Source organism: Anas acuta, chromosome 1 (genome assembly GCF_963932015.1).
Source record: "Anas acuta chromosome 1, bAnaAcu1.1, whole genome shotgun sequence".
NCBI lineage: Eukaryota > Metazoa > Chordata > Aves > Anseriformes > Anatidae > Anas > Anas acuta.
In genome coordinates, this window is record NC_088979.1 from 101,745,791 (window position 1) to 101,769,167 (window position 23,377).

A 23,377-nucleotide genomic window follows, 5' to 3' on the forward strand; every position below is an offset into this window, starting at 1 on the left:
TTCAATCCTGAGCTTTAGCCAAGTGTGACTTTGATAATCTTCCCTTCCCCCTGCTGCACCTTGGCTGCCTGCTTGGCTCTCAGACAGCAGTTATTGCCATCCCAATTTCTGCATGCAGCGTATGGCACCAGAAGACTATTAAGGCAGCCAGACATGCACAGCCAGCATCCAGGCAGACTCTTTACTTGCCGTGGAGGGTTAGGTTTATGAAGGAGTTGCTAGAGTACTTGTCTGCTGTGCAAGAAGCTCCTATAAATACATTCTTCTTTGCCAGGCAAATACTGAGGGGAGAGGTTCACACAGTTTTTTAGGGAGATACATATTTCCACTTACACCGTTCCAAAGCCTCAAAAGAAGACAACAGGGCAGCCTGAGTTTCCCTTCTATTGTTGAGATTCACTGATTCTTTCCTTGGATAATTGAATAAGCTTCATGAATGTATAAGCATAAATCACAAACAAGCAAATCTACAAATCAAACAAATCTTCCCTTCCCCAGTGCCAGCTTTGCCAAACTTCAGCTGAGACAGCAGATGACCTTTCTACTACTGAGGTGTTCATTCTGCAGTGGCAATCCCTGCCTGCCAGCCAGAGCTTGAGGGAAGAAAGGAAGCCAGCTTCTCTTTTCTGTCTACACCCAGGAGTAGACGGCTTCCTGCTTCCGAAAGATCCTGATCAACATTTACATACATGCCAATATATTTGTGTATATATTATATATTTATATACATGAGTGTATATATATAGATGTCTTTAGAACATATTTGATTAGCACTATTATTTTTTCCCCTTTCCCCAGGATTTCTGTGTAAGTGATAATAATGTAGTCCATTTTCATATGGCTCTGATTCAGCTTTATACCTGGTCTGGAGGTCATAAACTGTGCTTTGTTTCAAAGGAGCAACCAGAATGCTATGTTTTTATATTTTTGCTTCTTGTCATAATAATTAAGAGCCAGTTTCCAATGTGTTTCACTTAGGTCTGACCTCCTATTAAAGTCAATATACGTGTAACTAGTAGATTGTTGCAAAATGCCATTTAGATTATTAGAGCCTTATGGGTGGTAAAGTAAAGCAGTTACATAATTTTTACACAAATAATAGTAAAGATGAGAAAACACTTGGCTGAAAACATCTTTAATAAACTGCTCTGAAGCTTTACAGATATTGGGATTCATCACAGCTGAAAAAGGACATGCAAATCTGAAGATGTAATGCATCTAGAAAGGAAGCACACTCCTCTACAAGTAAGTCTTCATCTTTTTATTCCTGTTATAATTTTCTCCAACCATTCATACCTCCCATACATCCAGACAAGAATTATATTAATATGCTAGCAAAGGGGGATCATTCTTGAAATTCTCAGCAAATAAATTAAAAAAATAAAAATCAAAGATCATCAAACACGAGTGTCACTAACCAGCCCAGTTATAACTACGGCATATACGTGCTCAGAGGCATTGTTCTTCTGAGCAGCACCTTAGATCCTGGTATATGGGCAATTCAACAAAACGAGCCTTTACACACCTTTCTTCATCCACTCCAGGGAAGAAAAGGATTAGAATCCACCTCACATCATCCACATTGGTAGTGCTAATCAATATTCAGTATAGCTAATCTATCAGCTGGCCATGTGATCTTAAAATTTCATTGCACAGACCATAAGTTCCTAAGACCTGAAAAATTCGAGGTCAGCAGTATAGTAGATCAGTGGGCAAAGAGCACATCAAGACCTCACCAAGGGCACAACTGGGCCTCTGTTAAGCACATTTCATGCTGGAGCAGCAAGATGTGCCACAATATTTTTCATAATCACATCTTCTCAAGGTGTTATCAGGTGCAGAAGCCTTGGTGGTCCTCTTTTTAACCAGTTTTTATTTTTATTTATTTTTCTCTCAAGTCTACCAATATATAAAGATAATATTTCAAGGCCCACATATATTGACGTATTCAGAAGAACAAATCTGATCTCAAAGAATAATTTTGCCCTATAGGGAACCATGAAACAATTTTTTTTACTTACCTTTTGGACTATTGTCTCATCACATAAGCAAGTCTGTGTTAGCTTACCATTGTTTCTATTTCTTTTTAGCAAGCCTAGAAAATTAGCTGATCAGTGTGGTTTGCAGGGGATTCCAGCACTGTCATCTTCCAGGGTCCTATTTTTTTCCTAATTGGCCTGTGAATTGTCATGAAATCATAAAATATTTCAGAATTGGGCTTTTCCCAGATGGTCCCAATCCCAGTGTACAGACTTTTTAAAAAATAACAGGTAAAGTCCAATATAGGCCACAGTTTATCACTGTATGTAGTGATCCTTGCCATCATTAAAAATAAAAAATTAAAAGCTGTAGTAGGAATTTTAAGAAATGTTCAATGTCTTTACAAGTGACTATGGCACACATAGTTGTATTTCCTGCAATAGGGGATAGCAGATTATGAACAAATAATTTTCATAATTTCACAGCACTAAACTGTCACTAAACAACTGACACTGCTTACAGTTGGGGCTGCAGAGATAGGACATACCCGTATACACATTTCAGGTTCAAAAGAAAATCTTCTTAGAAACAACCAAGATAATGTACTGTCTGAAACAGATGAAGAGATAAGAGAATATGAGATACTAAATGGGTGCCAAACCAGATGCTAAATGACATAATGTGGTGGACTATAAAGCTCTGCTGTAACTGAGCATATGTGACATGTCCAACTGTAAACTGGTCTGACAATAATCAAGAGATAAGATATAGACACATAAATATGTGTAAAGTATCCAGAGCTCCTGTCTTTCCAGCCATGGGATGCAGCCTACTTACAGGTGAAGTATAACTACTTTTGAATTCCAACATAAACCACTTTGCTCAAGATCCAGTTTTGAATCGTTCAATTTTAGGCACAGCTGTGAGAAGCATGATGGTGTCTACATGTTATAATAATGGGATTATCCCATAATTTTTTTCCTGCAACCACTGAAGCAAAGGAAGGTTTTGCCTTTCTTCTGTTCTGGAAAACTAGGAATTAACATGAGACATGTCTCTCATGTCTTCCTATAGTGAAGGCTATAAATATGTAACAAGCCTTTGGATGGTGGGAAACCAGGAATCCCTTATAGATGAAACACCCATATAAAGGTAGAAATTTTGTTTTCACTACTTCACATGGGTTAGAGAGAGATTTATGTCACTCAGCATTTGATCTAGCTTCCAGAAAATATTGCACTCCACACTCTGTTATATTTCTGATCAATTGTGCACTTTAAGATTAGTTAAGGAGCGAGTCAAAGTGAATCAAAATGAGAGAGATTTTCCACATTTCTTCTGAAGGTACAGGTCATTGAAAAGTAAGAGTTAAAAGGGAAAATAGAATGTGACAGAAAAGACTTTTCACAGTTTGTGACTGTGTTCAGAAGAGAAAAAGACTAAAAGGGGCAGCCTAAATGTCAAATGAGAACTAATGCTTGAGGAGAGAAAGGAAATCTGAAGCTTTCGTAGAGCAAATATTCCTCTTGACTTCACTTGGTCTTCATTCACTTTAATCTCAATGGGTCTGAATCATTCAGACATCAGCTGAGCCCTGGAGATAAATATAGAGATCCTGTCTTAAGTTAGTAGATCAAGAATGGGAACCCAACAAATGCAAAATGGGCCCAACTAAACATCTGGTATGTGAGAAAGGGGGAATGGATGGTTCCCCATATAATTTAATTAATAAAGTTGTAGCCTGATGCTTAAATGCCTTTTTTTCAGCTCTTCAATGTCTTAGTCTAGCTAAGTATCGGCCATGATTTGTCTTCTTCCTGTGACTGGTTTAGCTAGAGATCTGTCCATTTCTATTGCCTATTATTGATAATACTGATCACAATGAATATTTAAGAACATATATCTTAATTAAATTTATCAGAATGTGCTTGCCCAAGCAAAACTTGTTTTCCATTCTCATGAATCAGAATAGTTGATCTATTTCTTCTGACTTATGTGCCTATATACACTTTTAAAAACCCTTGCCAAGAGAACTGGAATGGGAGCCACCTGCTTAAATATTTTTTTCCAGTGTCATAAATTTTAGAATAAATAAGTTTGTAGATTAGTGTATATTTTTGATTCAAGTAATTTGGCATGTCTTCAGAGAATAAGAAAAATTCTCATCTGATTTTCTTTGCATTTAATAGTCTTTGTATGTGTTCTGAAACATGAAGAGCTTCTTATATACTTCAGTACCAAAGGGCAGATTTAAAATCACTGTATCTAATTAACATTTAAATCTTAATCAGAACTTCACTACTTACGGCTTTGCATATCATAAGCTGCAAAGTAACTTCAGGATGAGCAACTATTTTAAGATTTGTTATTCTATTTTATTTAAAAGGTCTAGACATATAAATCAGAGAAACAAAGTATAAAATATATACAGTAAATTAAGTTTCAAAGGATAGCATATTAAAGGAAAGTTTGAAGAGACATTAGTCAGGTTTAATGGATAAAAGTCAGTTTTAATGGATAAAATACTTCAGGATTTTCTTCTAGATTTCTTTTGTACTCCCATGAGGATTTAACAAAGAGTCACAGCATTTGAGATTCCTCACAGAATATTTATGCTTTCTGTGCATGTGTGACTTCAAGGCTCAATTCTGTTTCTACTGAACAACATGGCGAAATTCCCATCAACTTAAAAGAAAGTGGAATAGTGTCAAATAGAAAGAGTTATTGGTGCCTAAAGAACTGGCAGTATTTTATCTTTAAGGACTATTTCTAACTAATAAAAAGATTTTCTGCCTTTCCCCTTCCCAACACACATAGATATTTAAAATCAAAGCAGTCTGTTCATAGGGTTAGCATTAAAATACTAATATGAAAGATGCTGTATAATTGGTCAGTTTCTTTTAGTAGCATAGTAGTCTTTAATATATTGTTTCATAAAATTTGGAGCTTTAGTTTTAAGATTCCCAGTGATGTTCTGACCAAATGTGCAGAACTTTAGCTTTTGTCTTGAAGATGCTCAGGGGGATATTTACAATTTATTTTAAAGATTAGAGAAGAAATTACTTCTACAAACTCTGCCTGTTTCTAAAAGTACAGTAGCAAAACTTCTAAAATATTTAATAGTGACAGGTGGAGCTTCACTGAATGATCACATCACTGTTTTTGAAATAGTGACATGATTTTTCACAATGCAATGATATTGCAACACAACATCATGGCTAAAAGTAATGACCCCATGACACTGAAATACAATTATCAAGGTTATTAATACTATGTATGGCATACATTTAAGAGAGAATAACACAAATTGGCACAGATAGAGTGAAGGATTACTAGAAAATTTGAGGAATGGAGAGCTTTTCTTACAAGAGGTATGTTTCTTAGCTAGAAATATATCTAAACATATGTGTCTGATACATCTACATGTGTGTACCACACTTCTAGTTGTCTTTCACAGATAGGGCTAAGCTACCTCTGCTCCAGACAAGCTGAACTAGATGTACACCAGATCCTATCCAAAAGCCACAGGAGTGCTGTAACATGCCGAGCTTCTAAAGCCAGGATCCTGGCAGGGCTTACTAACCCCAGCCCAGAGCTGCTTCATGCAGCTTCACTGCTTTGACTTCAAAGCTGCCTCACCCTCAACTAGCTCAGAAGATAGGCAAGTATATTCAAAGTATTTCAGGGTAAACAACAGGAAGACACAGAGCTACTCAAGCTAAAGGAAAATGTCAGAATAAAGTCTTCTCAAACCAAATCGGTCTGGAAATGAGTAGGTTCATAACCAACAAAGAAGAAGATTTGAGATGACCTTTCAACTGGACTAGTGAAAATCTAAAATCTAGCCATTTTTAACAAGTACTTTCTGAAGAACATTTTAGAAACTCAGTATGCATATCTACAGGAATTGCATTTAATACCCACATAGTTCCTCCTAGGCATGTGCTCCTAATAATTGCTTAGACAAATAGATTATGTAAAATCTATAGCCCAAGTACTGGGAAATCTCTTCTTATCCTGCTGAAGAGAACATGGATGAATCCTGCCTCCTTGAGGTCTGAAATGCTTAATGGTGCAAGTGTTTCATGGATAGAACTGCAAACTTTTGATGTATTCAGTGCCTTCGGTGCTTCACGGAAGCATTCACACTACTGGATGCCTATTTGTATCATCAGAAGCTATCTAGTTTCAGAAAAAAAATTGACCTGGTAATTTTGTGAGAATGTTTCTTGCAAATTTTTTAGTGTATTCATTTTAGATAAGATTAATTTTTATGTTGTTTGAGGTTTCTTTTGAGATAGGCATAGGGATGAACTTATTCCTGTTTCTCTCCAGGTTTCATTTGAGTAAGATCTACAGAGATTTCATTTTATTATTATTATTATTATTATTATTATTATTATTATTATTATTATTATTATTATTATTATTATTATTATTATTATTATTATTATTATTTAATTTTGAATCATGATTTTTAAAAATATCAGCAAGCACATTTCCAAAAAAAAAAAAAGCATCTTATTTGTCTTAGCTGCAGTCTTCAGAAAGCTGTGAATTCTGAATGAAACAAGTATATCTCCTTTTCACTGGGAGAAAATCTTTCCAAGTTAGTGATTCATCACTGAAAATACATAATTGTCTGTAAGCATGGGCAGCAGCTTAGGTGCATTGATTTGTGTATTACAGTGATTCCAGGGTATGGATGCTGTAGAAGTGATACTAATTCAATAGTTAAGGAAATACTTATTCAATTCTTACTCTTTAGTCCTGAAGACAACTTTTTCAAAAGTTTTAAAATTAACTTAGATGAGTAGTTTTGGTCAGGACTCACCTGGAGTACTGTGTCCAGTCCTGGGCTCCCTGGTACAAAAAAGACAGGGTTCTTCTGGAAAGAGTCCAGCAGAGGGCCACAAAGATGATACAGGGCCTGGAGCATCTTCCCTATGAGGAAAGGCTGAGAGACCTGGGTCTGTTCAGCCTGGAGAAAAGAAGACTGAGAGGGGATCTTATTAATGTTTACGAATACCTTAAGTGTGGGAGACAGAGGAATTTGGCCAACCTCTTTTCAGTGGTTTGTGGGACAAGGGGCGATGGCCACAAAAATGTGGACAAGGGGCAATGGCCATAAAATGGATCACAGGAAGTTCTGCACCAACATGCGAAAGAACTTCTTCACAGTGAGGCTAATGGAGCACTGGAACAGGATGCCCAGAGAGGTTGTGGAGTCTCCTTCTCTGGAGATATTCAAGGCCTGTCTGGACACCTACCTGGGCAACCTACTCTAGGGAACCTGCTTTGGCAGGGGGGTTGGTCCCAATGATCTCTTGAGGTCCCTTCCAACCTCTACAGTTCTCTGATTCTGTGAAATAATGTAGCTGTTAAAGCACTGAAAGTCCTGCATCCCATTCTACAACATTTTTGAAAATTACTCCTATTAAAAACTGTTTTCACATATGTATATCTTGTACTCCAGTACTCTATGTGTCATTAACAGCTTAATCTTAGAAAGACCATGAAAAAAGTTATACAGATTTAAAAAGGGACTTGTGGACCATGTATAATTTCTGTTACTTTCCATTTCACGTTGAAAAAAATACATTTCAGAAAATATTTGAATGTATAAGAAAAAGCAAATCTGTAGGTGCATATGTAGGTAATATAATAAAGCTTTTTAGTGTTACATAAGGGAATAAAATAATTCCTTCTGAATCTATTTTTAAAATATATTAAATCCGTGGCACAACTGAGATTATAAACTTTCACCATTCCCAGCAGCTATAATAACATGCATTTAAAATCTCATTTTAACAGGAAAAAAAAAAAAAAGTTAAGCAGGAATATTATGGCATCTACTTGTTGTATTCTTTACAGAAACCAACTTCTTCACTCTGTTCCACTGCTGCGGTTCAGATAAACATTTTGTCAATAACGAATAGAACTCACTCTTTCCTCTTTTGCAAGAGACCCAAAGATTTTGATATTCAAGGAATAGGAAAGTGTACATTCATTTATTGAGTGCTCTTTTGGAGAGAGATTTCTTTTAAAGTGCATGCAGGAAAATGTATAATTGTTACTATAAGTTTATGTATAAATTGTTGGCTATTTTGGAGATGCAGTTAGGTTGGGCTTTTAAAGTAACAATGTTTATAGAGATTTTACCTCTTAAGAATTAATAAATACATCTATGTCTAAGTTGTAGGTTAAACATATATTTTTTCCCATTCTAATTTTGACAAAATACAATGTAATATACATGTTAGAAATCAATTTTCTAAGTTCTAATGAAACTTCAAAATTTTCATCTACAGAGAGAGAAGTTTGAGCAGAAGTTTGAGCAGCCAACTGCCAGTTCCATTTTCTAGGACCCTCCCTAGCAAGGCAATGTGGAGATAAGGTAAACCGTCACCTTAGTTTTGCAGTTTCCTATGGTTATTTAAGTTACATGGATGTGTCTCTTCAGTTTCCATTCTGCAGTGTTGAGTAAATGTTCAAGCATTTAGCAGGCAAGAACAGGGCTTCAAAGTAGTTATGCCTTCAAAAAGCTCTGATGTACTCGCAAAGGATTAATAAGAGATTATTGGAAAGTTTCATATTAAGTACCGTGGGTTCATTATATTTAGACACTGAATGAAGCTGATCTCTGTCAGAATTGTTTGCTAGGACTGAACTCTGAAAAACACAGCACCAGGGCAAGCTGACATGCATGAGGACATGCCCTCAGTGCAAGAATGGAATGTTTAAAATTCTCATCAGTATTAGAATGAAAATGCACTAAGCAACTAGAGGGAGTTTAAATATCTCCTCAACCTGTACCATTAAACAAAACAAAAAAAAAAAAAAAGGAAGACTGTTGTCAGATAATTTCTGGCAGTAATCAATGTTTTAATAGCTTTCAGTTTTCTTTGAAAAATATGCATGCGTACTTAACTGTGAAGCTTTATTTCAGAACTCAGTTCTAAAACCACATAAAAAAATATAGTATTTTTCTTAAAAAAAAGCGGAAGACACAGAAAATATTCTAATAGATCTACAAATTAAGAATTAATCTTAAAGTTTTAGGGGTTTTAGTTTTAATCTTAAAGTTTTAATCACCCATATCCTAGGAATGGGGTTATAACTAGCATCTTAGACCTTCAGAAGTGAATTTTAGAGGAAAACAAATAATTAAACAAAAACAAAATAAAACAAACTGAAAAACAAACAAACAAACAAACAAACAAACAAACCACAAACAAAAAAGCAAACTGTTGAGCAAAAGAAGCCACCTACTCCAGAAAAATAACTTGCACTGAGTCCCTGCTTTGAGTGCAGGTTGGATCAGGTGTCCTCTAGAGGTGCCTTCCAACCTAAATTATGCTGTGACTCTATAATTCATACAGCACTCAGAAGTCAAAGCCCACAACAACTCACATTGAGCAGTCCATGTCTTGCCAAACACTGTAAGTCAATCCAGTGACATATGCAATGAACTATATTACCTTGTGGTTAATACCAGGCCCAGCTGTGATTACACAGTATTGATGAAGAGGATAACAACAGTATCACAAGCCAGAGGCATTCTCCATAAACCAATGGAGAACACTCTAGCAGAAGATGAATGAGAGTCTATTTTATCATCATAAAAGCAAGTGAAATATTTACTGAGTAGGACTAGCTGCACCAATGCCAAAATCAACAAAATTAACACAGAAGGAAGGAAGTACATGAATAAAACTCAGAGCTATAAGGTTATCCATACTGAGGGAATATGAGATTTACTGCATCAGTAAATAAATCAGAAAAACAATATTTAGGAAGAAAGCTGATACCACCTATTTTTCTAAAGCATGGCGAATATTTCTGGAAGATATTCTTTGAATAAACAGAATCTGCATACTTCTTACTTGGATATTATTTCACATTCAAGGCATATACCAAGGCAAAGTAAATAAAATTTGTAAAGATAAAAGATGAAGAGATAGTATATCTGGAAGAAAATGTATAATGAGTAACTCCATAGGCTACAAAGAGCTTCTGTAAAATCCCTAGTTGAACAAAACCTTGGAAAATATTAGCGGTACCTTACAGAACTGTTGAAGCCAGCAACAGTATGCTTATACCAGTGGCAATGAATGGATAAACATATTATTGAAAATCGTGAACTAGGGTATGTGCCTAGTGCACTGCAACCATTAGTGGTGTTTTGTTTGTGGGACCAGAGTAGCTGGAAGACAATTTCCCACAGACAGAGTATGTATAGTGTGGGTGTTGCATCCTCAGGACCAACAGGCAGATCCACATCTGCTGGTCTGTCCTACTGGATAATGTGGACATCACTGCTGTGTCTGCACAGCTCTTCTTCATCCACCTGATACTTGCTTATATGCTATGGATACTGATGAAACCATGTCTCAGTGTACTCAAATACAGGAGTCCTTGTGTTCTTTTCTAGCAGATATTTTTTAACCAACATTTGGTCGTAAACCTGTCAATGATACTGACAAAAGGACAAAAGGAGTATAGCAAATATGTCCCAGTCAGGAAGGCAGAGAATATCTTTTCATTTACAAATGCTGCAAATAGTGGGGAGACTACACAGGTAGATTGTATTAGAAACAAAAACAAACTTTTTTTTTTTTTTTTTTTTCCCCAAACACATATTATAATTTCCAGGGTTACTGTTGTTGGGATTTGGAAAAAAAATAAGAAAGGCTATTAGGTCAGAATGCCCAGAACATCATGTTTTAAATTCCAATTATCATTATAAAACCTTTCTGTTAGTATTAAGTGTGCTTTTACTGTAAAAATCATGTTTCTTGTTGTGCTAACAATAGGGAAGACACACACACACAAGTTTATGTACAGAAGTCTAGCACAAAGCCTGGAGACACTTGACAGTTGTATTAAATGAGGAGCTGTCACAGCTTATTGTATACATCAAAAAATAAAAGCCAAGCAGCCACATTGGAAACACAAGAGTTATTTGCTCTCCTCTTCTGCTCTACTTCCAGCAAACGAACTGAGTCCTATTCTTTTTTTTGCATAGTTTGCCAGTGTAGGCCAATACTGTTATAGATAATATGCTTATCAGAACCATTTTCACTTGACATAGTGACATAAAGCAATAGGCTGCAAATAAATAAATAAGAATTTAATTTTTCACGCAATACAGATACAGATATATAATCATCATTCCCTTCGCTGAGTGCAGAGGAACTAATAGTGATTATGTTCCCAGCCTAGCTACTCCAGTTGACTAAAACAGTTGTGTGGATGCAAGCCAGGGAGTTATGCTCACACACTGAGTTTCTGCACACAAATGAAGCACTTGCAAATGTGTGTAACGGTGCTCTTTAGTAGATCTGGCCCCGTGTGACTAATATTTCTTTCCAGAGCTTAGTATTCTCTAGTACTGTGTTATGTTCAATGTTAATTTTCACTTGATTTTAAAGTATATATTTACTTCTTGGATTGTTAGGCAGTACATTAAACTTTCAATAAATGCCACTAATTCCTACACCCACTGAAACATAATTTACTCCAATGTTTTAATCCAATCTGTACTGCATTGACAAGAAAGATTATTTGCCAATGTTTTGAAGTCAGGCAGGGTGAGAGGGAAGAGCCTTTACATTTTCCAAGTTTATATCTAGGCCCCAGATGGAAACAATTCTACAACAAAAGAATGAAATCTGGTAGGATATTCTTGAGATCTCGTAAGTTCAGCAGCACGTCACTGGTACTGAGGCCAATTTTCCAGAAGACTAATTTGAATTGCAGAAAAGAAGAGGAAAGGAAGGCCAACTGGTATTGTACATTAACCCGTACACTGCTGAAGTCTGGTGTTAAATGGGAATTTTGTATAATGCAGTGCACATTATATAATTAACTCATGTTACATGTTTGGCTCAATTGTTAGTATTGGCTGATAATGTATGTGCCTGTGGTTTTTAAAAGGAAAAGCCTTCAGCACTTTAAGGCAGGCAAGTGAAAGATGTGAAATTCTGTTACTGATTACAGTACTTACAATACTTTAGAGGATCTGTATTTATAATCCTAATGTTTATCTTTGACATCAGAGGCTTCAATCCACAACACTTAAAAGCTCTATACATTTTGTTGCAAAAAGCTACCACTGAAACAAATAAATGATACCCTCGTATCAGCCCACATATCTTTCAAAATAGATTGTTCTACTAATCAGCGAGCAAAAACAAAAGGCCTTTTAAAGCCTGCCAACAAAGATGGAATGAATTACTTCTGAGAAGCAAGACTGCAGAGCTGGTAGCTTGCTAAGTAATGATTCTTGGAGACTATTCGCCTTTCAGAGTTCTTTAAAAAAGTTTCATGGCAAAATTAACATCCAATTTAACATCTGTTTCCTAGCAGAGGAAAGATGGCCTTGTGGATTAAAGTTGAGGACTTCTGGACTCAGATTTCCTGGGGAGCTCTGGCCAAATCACTTAATCTCCCTCTGCTCCATTCTTTGTCAGTAAAATGGGGGATAAAAATATTTCCTAGGGCTGCCTTTATCACTTACAGTGAAAGCTCTTTTAGTGGAGGTTTGTGTCTTTTATGGGGACACACAGCTCTTATGACAAAGTGGTTCTGATCTCAGGTCCTTTGGGCCCTATTGTATGACAAATGAAGGAAAGTAATCAGAGAACAGGCTGATATATCACACACTCAGGAAGTTATACAGACTTAAGATGACAGAAAAAAAGTCACTAAAATAAGATATGATTTTATGGTTTTCAAGGTTTATTTTATTTTATTTTTTCATGAAACTACCAGGAGTTTCTTGAATTTTGTGAATATTTTTTGTGAAAAGTCATCATGACAGACAATCACCCTCCACAAGGACGCTGAAGTTATCAAAATTAAAGTAAATAAATGGAATTCATTAGGTCTGTGAAGAATCTTCAGCTCAGAAATATTGTCTATTTTGAAAAAAAATCAGTCCTAGATAACTTTTAGACATGAAGCCAAAAACCTGATGTTTATGCTGAACATTTTCAATTGAAATTGAAATAATTTCAATTTCCACTGAAATAATATTTAAAGTGTTTGTTTGTTTTTAAAGTGTTTGTCTTCCCCTAAAGAAAGGAAAATTTCCCATAATGCCTATAATATCAAGCTTCCCATTCTTAAAAGCAAACAAATATATTTCTTTAAAGAATAACAGAATGGTTAAGGTTGGAAGAGACCTCTAGAAGTCCTCTGGTCCAACCTACCCTGCTCAAGAAGTGACACCTACAGCAAGTTGTCCAGACTGTTTCTGAAGATCACCAAGGAAGGAGATTTGCACAATATCTCTGGGCGATCTGTGCCAGTGCTTTGTCACCCTCACAATAAAGAACTGTTTCCTGATGTTCAGAGGGAATTCCCTGTGTTCCAGTTTGTGCCCACTGGCACCAGGCACCGCTGGAAAGCACCTTGCTCTGTCCTCTTTGCACCTTCCCTTCAGGTATTGATAAGATTACCCCTGAGCTTCCTCTTCTCCAGGTTGATCAGTCCCAGCTCTCTCACCCTGTCCTCGTAGGAGAAGTGCTCTAGTCTATTGATCATCTTGGTTGTACATTGGACTCTTTCCAGTATGTCCAGGTCTTCCTAGTACTGGGGAGCCCAGAAGTGGACAGAGTATTCCAGGTGCAGGCTCACCAATGCTGAGCAGAGCAAAAGGATCACCTCTCTCGACCTGCTAGCAACACTTTGCCTAATGTAGCCAGGAATTGGCTACAAATATTAATTATTATTAATTAATATTATAAGCCTTCTTAGCAGCAAGAGCACACCGGTGACTTATATTCAACTTGGTGTCCACCAGGACTCCTAGGTCCTTTTCTACAAAACAGCTTTCCAGATGGATTGCCCCCAGGAATATTAATTTAAATTAAATTATTTTAACTAATTTGAATGCTTTAAAATGTCATAACTAAAATGGTGACTGTGTGAATGAAGAGATTTATCAACCTGTTTGAGACTAAAAACTGTTTGAGATTAAAATAATAATAATAATAATAATAATAAAATATATATCCAAAAGACATGAGATATGATAATATGGAAATCTGATGAGTTTTGAACCTTTCTGAAGTAAAGAAGTCATTTTATTTTTTCTTGCAGAAATGCTTGGATTTTTTATACTGATAGCTAATATTTAGTTTCTATGAATGTGCTCTCCTGAAGGTTGAAACTCTTGGTGGTTTGAAAATGGAGTTTTATTCCTTCTTGTGCATTGCAAATTTGGATTTCTTCAATCAACCTGCCAATCAACTTCCTTCACTGTAAATACATTCTCTGAACAAAACTGAAGTCAAAAAGAAACACAGAATGGGGATTTCTGTTAAAGATTATAATTTTTATCTTTCATTTCATCTTTCATTTATCTTTCACATATCCTTCTCTGTTTCTAGAATTGCATGCAAAATGGCATGAAAAGCAGAAGTCAGGGAGCAGTGAAGCAAAATGAGGGCAGAGGGGTGCAAGGGCAAACACAAAATGGAGAAGACACAGCAAGCTGAATGAAAAACCATCTCATCTTAGAAATTTTCATGTTCATGCAGTTCTTCAAAGCTGGTTCAAGCAGAAAACGGTTAAATGGAGCATAACCAGAAATGAACTAATCAGTTGTTGTGTACTCATTACTGCTCAAGTCAGCATAACATTTCTTCACAGAGGAAGTAATAGCTGTAGTTGTCATATTTTGATACATTGTTAATCTCAGCTTTTAAGCAAAAAATAATTTTGCTCTTCTGATGCAAATCTCATCCTTCTGAACTATTTTTTTTTTTCAAATGAAAAAGCTACATGTACTAGAGAAGAAGAAAAATCTGTAACTAGACCTAAGCAGATATAAAAAGATAGTTTCCACAATAATGCACCTGATTGTTTAAATTATATTATTTGAACTTTGATACTGCCAATATGCTCATCACTGCATATGTTATGACCAGGAATGTATTGTAGACATTTTTATTAGATAATTGTGATCAGGAGAGTTTGTGTGTAAAAAGCTTTGAGCAAGAGGTTGGACTGTGGGACTTACATGGGTTTCTTCCAACCTAAATTATTCTATGATCCTATGAAAATAAAATTTTGTAATTATGCATATCTAATCATATGGTGTTGATCAGGGTGTTGATTCATCTCAATTGACTCATTAGAAATCAAAAGTGCTTATCTCTCTGAGATACTCAAAATCAAACTATGAGCAAAGAATTGTCCAAAATAAGTTGTCCAGTGACCTGTCAAGCAGTGAAAGTATTTCTAGAAAATTGTAGAAATTGTAGAAGTCACAATCAGGACAAAGAACAAAACTAAAGCAAACAGATAAATCAACAGCAATAGCTTATATGATGTGTGTAGCTTATAGGATAATAGCTTATATGATTGTGAAGAAAGGGAACAGTCCTAAGATCCCAGAGCCCATTTTTCTGTTTTCCTTTAAAAAATTTCTTCATTTCTTTGGGATGCCAAATTATTTAGCTTCATTATTTACATGTTTTTCTGATTTGTGGAAAGTTCCAGAAAGGACCAGATTCTGCAACTTTTATACACTTTGGTGAGTATCTATCAATTTAAGTTGTCTCACTGAAGTAGGTAAGCTTGTTCTTCTCTGTACTTGTTTGCAATGTGAAAGCAATCTCTAACACTAGATTTATTTCTCCATATTTCCACCTGGTATTTACATACTGTACTTTATCACAGTTTGAGTTACAAATCAGTTTATGCACAGAAAAGTTTGGCATTGGATGGCAATAAGCTAAAGCCCATATAACATCTTGAACAAGATGTCTTCAATGCATCATCTTCTTCTATCTCTCTTCTATTTGTAAATTATAAAGAAAAATAATAGTGGCAGCAGAGAAGACATAGTGGACATAATAATGTATGTTTAAAGAAGACTTTCATGCGTATAGTTAAAACTGTTGGCTGAAACATGATGTGAGTCATGTTCCATTATAGCAATGAAATATCAGCCGACAAAATTTGAAAAAAAATACAACTCAGATTTCTTCTCATTTAAACAGGCTGTGACCTAAAGAAATTAAAATGTATATAGGGAAGCTGGATCAAAAGCATAAAAGACAGAACTGGGTCTGGAACCTTCCACTCGCCCAAAAGTGCATGGTCCAGTGGTTCAGTTCCTCTTGATCCTGAGAGGGAAATGGGTGCCATCACAAAAGATGCTGAAGTCAGTGCTCAGGAGTTCAGGAGCTTTTGCACTTGGAGTTCTCCTTAGCATATGGAACTTGTTGCTCTTTACAGAGCAATAAAGGCTGGGTTTTATGCAGGATCCTTTCCATTTCAAAATACTTTACTTAAATAGTTAATCTCTTATACTTTGTACAAAAACTAGTTCAAATTAACTTCCCCATGAGCTTTATGAATTTGCCTATGTGTATCAAAGTGTACTTTGAATCAACTCTGAATAAAGGATATGAAAAAATGATACTAAAATGATGAATTGGGAAGGTAGCCAATGGGAGGAGTACATACCATACAGAGATTATGAAAATTCAGTGTAATATTTAAACAAAAAATCAGGTGTAATTAGCCTGCTCCAGAATGATCTCTTTCATTTTTCAAATCTAAAAACAACTCTTATGTGCATATTCTTGAAGAAAGCAATGCAGACCCATAATACCAGAGATCCAGCCAGTTTGGATTTTTCTCCTGCTTCAAAATCTCTTCGTTTACAGCTGTCTTCAGTTTTATTTAGATAATGCTTTCAGATTTCAGAGTTACTTCTCTATAAAGTGCTGTAGCATTCTTTTCAATGAGTCAATTACTATCAGTCTTGTCTTCATTTCAGAACACTTAATTTTTGTGTCCCTGTTTGGTTATAACTCACTTATATTTAAAAATTATCAAATATTTTCTTATGAAAATCCTTTTCATTAGGAGTCTCTTCCTTTATCCCATTTGCAAAAAGATTTTATCCCATTTTCTTTATCCCATTTGCAGAAAGATTTTATTTCTTGGCTAACAAGCTGGTTGTGTTTGTTTGCTTGTTTGTTTTTACTTGAGGAATGTCAGACAGCTCCTTTCAAAACTGTCTTTATTAGATCAGAAAACACAACAATTGAGAAATTTAGATTCATTAAAAATTATATATATTTTTTCCCATTAACACTGCCATTGCATTTTATAACGTATGTTAAAGAAAATGGTTAAGTGCAGGCTTCCTAACACCCTTGTATTAGCTAAAACACTGACCACATATTAAGCACAGTGTACATTCAACACAATCACATGCCTCAGCCTTATTTCCTTACAAATATAAAAATACAGTCACACCACATCAAATACACAAGATGTTATTGCTCAAACCATAAGTAAAGATAACTTTAAAACAGATGTACAAGATCACTCTAAGGACAGTACTCTTCTGTGCAATATCTATTTTAACTGAGTTAAACTCCATTAATTTCAATTGTATTCATCTGAATTTACGTGGTGTGACAATGAAACACTCTTTTGGCAGATATGCTATCCTTCCTTCTTGGAAAAAAAAGATTGTTTTGCCATTTTCTTCATAGAATTCATATATTGTTTGTGCTACAGTAGTCCCTGGAGATTCAGTAAGGAATGGGGAACTGGATGCAGGACAGGACAATAGGACAGTTGTCCTATGGAACATCAGAGTTTAACTAACAGAGCAGACGTACTTTTATATGCTTTCCTGAGAGACAAGAATAAAACATGGCTAAAGCACTCAATCCAATGATAGATGGATAAGGAGAAGCCAAGGCAGCATTTCAAATAAAAGAGTATATTCTGCTGAAGAAGAGACTGTAGAGAGGTGTCCTGTGTGGCTTTTTATACTTTGTGTTCTCTACAATAGAGTCTAGAGCAGCTGTCACCAAAAGGGAATCTTAGTTACAATGGATAGAAAGCATAAGGGCTGTTGAGATGTTTGCAGGTGATCTGAATGAATTTAACTGAGGACTTTCTCATGGACTTTCTAGAAGAAGGACTTTCCCTGTTGTTTTAAAAGATGCTGAGATAGGAAAGAGATTTTGTGTGGGTCACAGAAAATCAAATATGAAATCAGGTTGAGACTTTTTATAGTTTTTTATAGCTAAAACCACAGTTGCAAAATATCTTAATTAGTTTTTCTGGAAGAAAAAAAAATGTATTTGAATTCTCAGAGGGTTAAAAAGGGAAAGGAAAAAATATGTCAATTTAGAATAAAACATCAACATAATAAAGTATACATGTAATCTACAAAATCAACTAAGTACTGCAGAGAGTCAATACAGAAGATTGCTAGTCCAACTTATTTCCTATTAAATATGCAGGACATGGTAAACCAGATGAAATTTCAAAGAATCCTGACACTTGTATCTACTTAGAACATTCCAATTATTATTATTCAGATAACCTGCAATTGTCTTTACTCTGACATATGGACTCATCTCCTTTTACCCTTTCACCCATTTTTCAGTCAACTTCTCAGTTTAATTTAGTCTTCCAGATTCCTTGCAGTCTGTTCAACTAACAGTTACTAAAAATGTAAACCACCTCTACTTTTCTGTCACTAAAAGCAACATACTATATTAGGTATTGAATATTATCATACCTTGTCAGTCCTACTGGGATTGCCACCACCATGTTTTTTTGTTGTTGTTGAAAGGCTTTCTGTCTTTCTCACCCAATTTCATCTATTAAGTATGTGATAAATATGATGTCATTTCTCCTTTAAAGCACTACAGAAGGAAAAAACCTAATCCCTACTCTGCCTCCATTTTACAGATTTTTCTTTTAAATATGCAAGTCTGTCACTTGTTTCCACTGTAGTTTTTTGCTACTAAACAAAGAATCGCTTTGATTACATCAGGTTCAAATCACTAAAGCATACTAGCAAGTGGACTTTATGACATAAGCAGTTTAAATAAAATAAAAATAGATTACCAAATAGCTTTCTTTCTTTCTTTTTCTTTCTTTCTTTTTCTTTCTTTCTTTTTCTTTCTTTCTCTTTCTTTCTTTCTTTCTTTCTTTCTTTCTTTCTTTCTTTCTTTCTTTCTTTCTTTCTTTCTTTCTTTCTTTCTTTCTTTCTTTCTTTCTTTCTTTCTTTCTTTCTTTCTTTCTTTCTTTCTTTCTTTCTTTTCCCTTCTTTCTTTCTTTCCCCCAATATTGAAAAAAATAAAATATTATTTTATTCTTTTGCAAAAAAAAATTGACTCAGAAGTACCTCGATACACGTTATGGGAACATCAGGTTTGAGATCTCAGGACTGTTTCCTTATGGGCTAAATTTCCTAGCGGAATTGTATCTCTTTTGACACATCATCCTTTTAAACTCTTGCTAAGCTACTCAAGTGCATGATGAGAGGCCCAAATCTGCAGCATATCCAGGGGACATGTTGTACTTTTACTGGGGATTTAAGAAATTTCTCTGATTTTGCAACTGGGCATATTAAATATTTGTGAGATATTTGACCTGCATTTTTAGCCATTGATTATAGGCATCCATTTGATTCAGTTGCCTAAATTTACATATGACAAATCTCCAATAACTTCTACTGAATAATTATTAACTTCTTTGTAAATATTTTTGAGGTAGAGAGATTTGTCTGCACATTCCTGAAATGCACATTTCTGGAAACTTTTTAAAAAAGGAAACTCAGACTTTGAAGGATACAGTTTCAGTCACTTTACAACAAATTCAGAAAAAAATCTTCAGCAATCTTCCCCAACCCAAAGACTATCCTCCTGTTTGAGTGGATCCTCTGCTAAGAGCATTCCAACAGTGAAATGTGCCATTGCAAAGATGGGTTGGAATAAGCAGTCCTGGGGACTCAGAGGTCATGGATGTTCACAAGCCTTTCTTATCATCTTCACTCCCTTGAAACTTATTTCTCAAAGACGCATCTACTACCAAGTGGTTGGCCTTGTCTGGTTAGGTTTTCTTCCCTTTTTTTTCTTTCTGTTATTGATCAAATCATAACCTCTGTTTCAGTCATCTGTGGATAGCTGAAGAACACAAAGAACACAATATAAGCACTAAGAGAGGAAATATACCTTTAAATCTGCATTAAATCCCTTGCTGGAACGTTATGAAGAAAATTGGTATTAGGCAAGATCCTCACCTGGCGTAGATTTGCGTGTGTCTATGAAAGTGAACAAGCTATGAAAACGTATCTCCACTGAAAGTCTGGTACAATATGTTTTATAAATAGGAGAAACATAGATTCTTTCAGATAGAGCTCCTGTAATGTAATTTTATTATAAATTTTGTATCAATAGCATGTTTCAATTTGTATCCTAAATCATATTTTATTTGCTTGGCTTCTTAAATGTGTTGAGACAATCTCACCAGAGGCCTGCTCATTCTAGAAAAAAAAATCCCACAGTGTAATCGTTCTGATAGTGCCATATGAGATGAATAGAAGATAATGAAACCATGAGAGGCTTCCTCAATCAGAGCCTAGTTAAACTTCCTCTTTTTGGATCTTGTCAAGTGTGTTTAGTCTTTTCTTTTTATCTTTGGGGTGATGATTCTCCCACTTTCAGCTCTCTATTCAAATTGGTTTAGGTGGTTCCCAGAAGGGAACAGCAGAGATATTAAGAGTGTTTGTTTGATATTTGTATTCGATGTCTTATAGTTAAATGGTACTTATTATGAAAGGATCAGCCCTCTCAAGTGGAATAAGATGAAACTGTTACCCTCTCAAGTGAAAAATCAAGTGGACAGATCAAAATGTTCTACTAATACAGATATTTATGGCTCTATTTTGTTAAAATTACAGTATTCCCCACTAACAATTCATGATATCCACAAACCTCTACACTTTGTACTTCAGGTACTGTATCAGGAGGACTGAGAGAATGAGAAAATAATAGCTTGTTGCATGGTAACTTCTATTTGGATATAAGCTATTATTATTATTATTATTATTATTATTATTATTATTATTATTATTATTATTATTATTATTTTTGTATGTGTGTGTGTGTGGTTATTTCTAAAATTACATTTATGTTGCAATTCACAATGAATTTGTAGTTCTTTCTTGATTTGTTATGGTTAATTGATAAATATTTTCCACATGTGTGAAATTTTGATACAACTAAGTTGCTGAAGAGTGCTCTTATGCATTTAATCCCATGCATTTCTTCATTGCAACTTCACATGTTTTTATACTGTTATAAGGATAAGGTGTTCGTACATACTTATATCACAAAAGAGTGCAGTAGAATGGTATTTTTTGTTTGTTTGTTTTTGAGTAAATCTTATTATAACCTCATGATTTGTAGTCTGAAGCACAATTTTACATTTTATTAATAGGTGATTGTATGTTTGGTGCTATGGATGAAAGGAAACTTTGATAAATTAAAACTTGAACACATTCAATTTTACCACAACCTGTCAGTGCTGTTTGCCATTTCACACTTGGCCCCTGTCACAAATATTTCAGATAGTTGTGCCTTACCCCACGTCATCATTTAACTGCTTAATACATTTCTGATTCACCTTGCTACAAATTGCAGTGTTGGCACAGACATTGAATTTTATGATGCATTTTGAAAGTAAAAGAATTTAAGTAACATACTGCATTTGTTTGTTTGTTTGTTTGTTTGTTTTTGGTTTTGTTTTTGTTTTTGTTTGGACTGTATTGATGCAAACCAAGATCCCCAAAAGGATGAATTATATCACTGTCCTATGGCCTACATTTTGAAAAAGGATTTGATTTTATGATAAACACATTTCTGCCATTACAAATAAAATAAAAACAGATTTACAGCGCCATGGCATTTTATTAGGAAAATGTGAAAACAACAGTTTTACGATGCACAGTTTGTGGGCTAGTACATTCCTAAGTGTTATTACAACTCAGCAGAGTACACGTTCTCATTCCATAGGCCAACCTTATCAAAAACACAAGTGGGAACACTTTCCAAAAGCCGACAGTATCCCTGTTACAGTCTTTCATCAATAGGTGCTCTGGTAGTAATCTCCCTTTTTTTGTAACTACCAGTTCCTTTGTATTACAGCATTTCTCCTCCCAGCAAGTTCAGCTCCTTGATGAAGGCCGAGGCAGCCCTGCCAGCTCCAGATCTTGGCAGCTGCAGTTGCGGGCCAGGCAGCTGCGTGGCCCCGTGGCCCTCCCCAGCACAATGCCTGGCAGGCAGCAGCCTCAGTGGCTGCTGCTGGCTTCTGCTCAGCTGACAATATCTAAATCAAAGTGCTCTGACTGGGCCTGGACCAAAGCTGGACACAACAGGCCGCTCGGCACTTTCACAAGCGAAGCCACCTGGATGTTGAAACAGACCTGAGGGTCCCGACGTTGGATATTCAGGGAAGGCACCTCAGGCTTGCCACTCCAACTTTGCTTAACAGGAGCAGACCTGGGTCAAAGGCTGACTGCTATGAAAGACACAGCTCTGATATTTGAAAACCTAAGCATGAGTTTCCAGTGCTGGAATAAGTCACCACCTGCACTTTATATTACAAATTAAACTGAATTATGACAGCACTCACATGGTAATTTTGACTTACTAGGTCCTTTGTCTACATTTTGTAGTTCCTTGGGTAGCTATACGCTACACAAAACCAAAATGTAATAGATATCCTAAGAAAAAAAATAATAAAAATCCCTGCTCACAGAGTGCTGTTTGATTTGCTTGTGGTTTTTGAAATGTAGTACAAAAGATCCAGAGAGCTATATTATTATTTTTTTTTTTTAAACATGCCTTGGCATCTCATTGTCAAATACCTATAATACCTAGAAGATGCTTCTTTGTGTTTCTTATGACCAAATGATATGTGGGCTACAGAGATGTGATGTGATAAGGACAGTCATCCTGCTACAAACGATTCTACTAAATTAGCTGTACTTTTATTCCAATTAACTGCCTGAACTAAAAAGTTAGCAAGTATGCTACCATTGGCCAAAAATACCCAGCCTTCATTCAGCTGACTTGTTTTAATGACAGAGACACCTGTGCTGAATTCTCAAACAGCAGTCAATCTACAGCGTTCGTTAGATCCCTGAAAGCATACAGGATAAATGAAACCAATAACTGAGACTGAGCACAAGGCTTTATAATGGACTCAATATGGCTCACACTCATTGGGCCACCTATGTGACTTGAGTCTTTTCCAAATATATTACTACAAAATCCTCCAGGCATCCTTTCAGACCCCAGAAGCCTGTAGAACCTCTTGAATCTTTTGCCAGATCCCACAAACCTGTAGATACCCTGGCTGTTTTGTTTTGACATGTGGATTAATTCTTACTCTTTTTGCATTGATTTACCTACATTTTAAAAAGCATATTAATATTCAGAGAAGGAGGAAAACCAAATAAGACAGAAACATGCTCTATTGATAAATTTTGATGGATCCGCGTAGTCAATTCCTATCAGTTATGCCTGTCAGTCTTCAAATGCAATATTTTTTTCCA

At 35.6% G+C, this 23,377-nt stretch overlaps 1 long non-coding RNA gene across 1 annotated transcript; it reads left to right on the forward strand.

Moving 5' to 3' along the window:
- The first annotated feature begins 996 nt into the window (after positions 1 to 996).
- LOC137850206 (uncharacterized) lies at positions 997 to 23,029 on the forward strand. Its single transcript, XR_011092358.1, has 3 exons — positions 997 to 1,245; positions 8,292 to 8,377; positions 21,966 to 23,029. It is a non-coding gene; the product is annotated as an uncharacterized lncRNA (long non-coding RNA).
- The last annotated feature ends 348 nt before the right edge of the window (positions 23,030 to 23,377 follow it).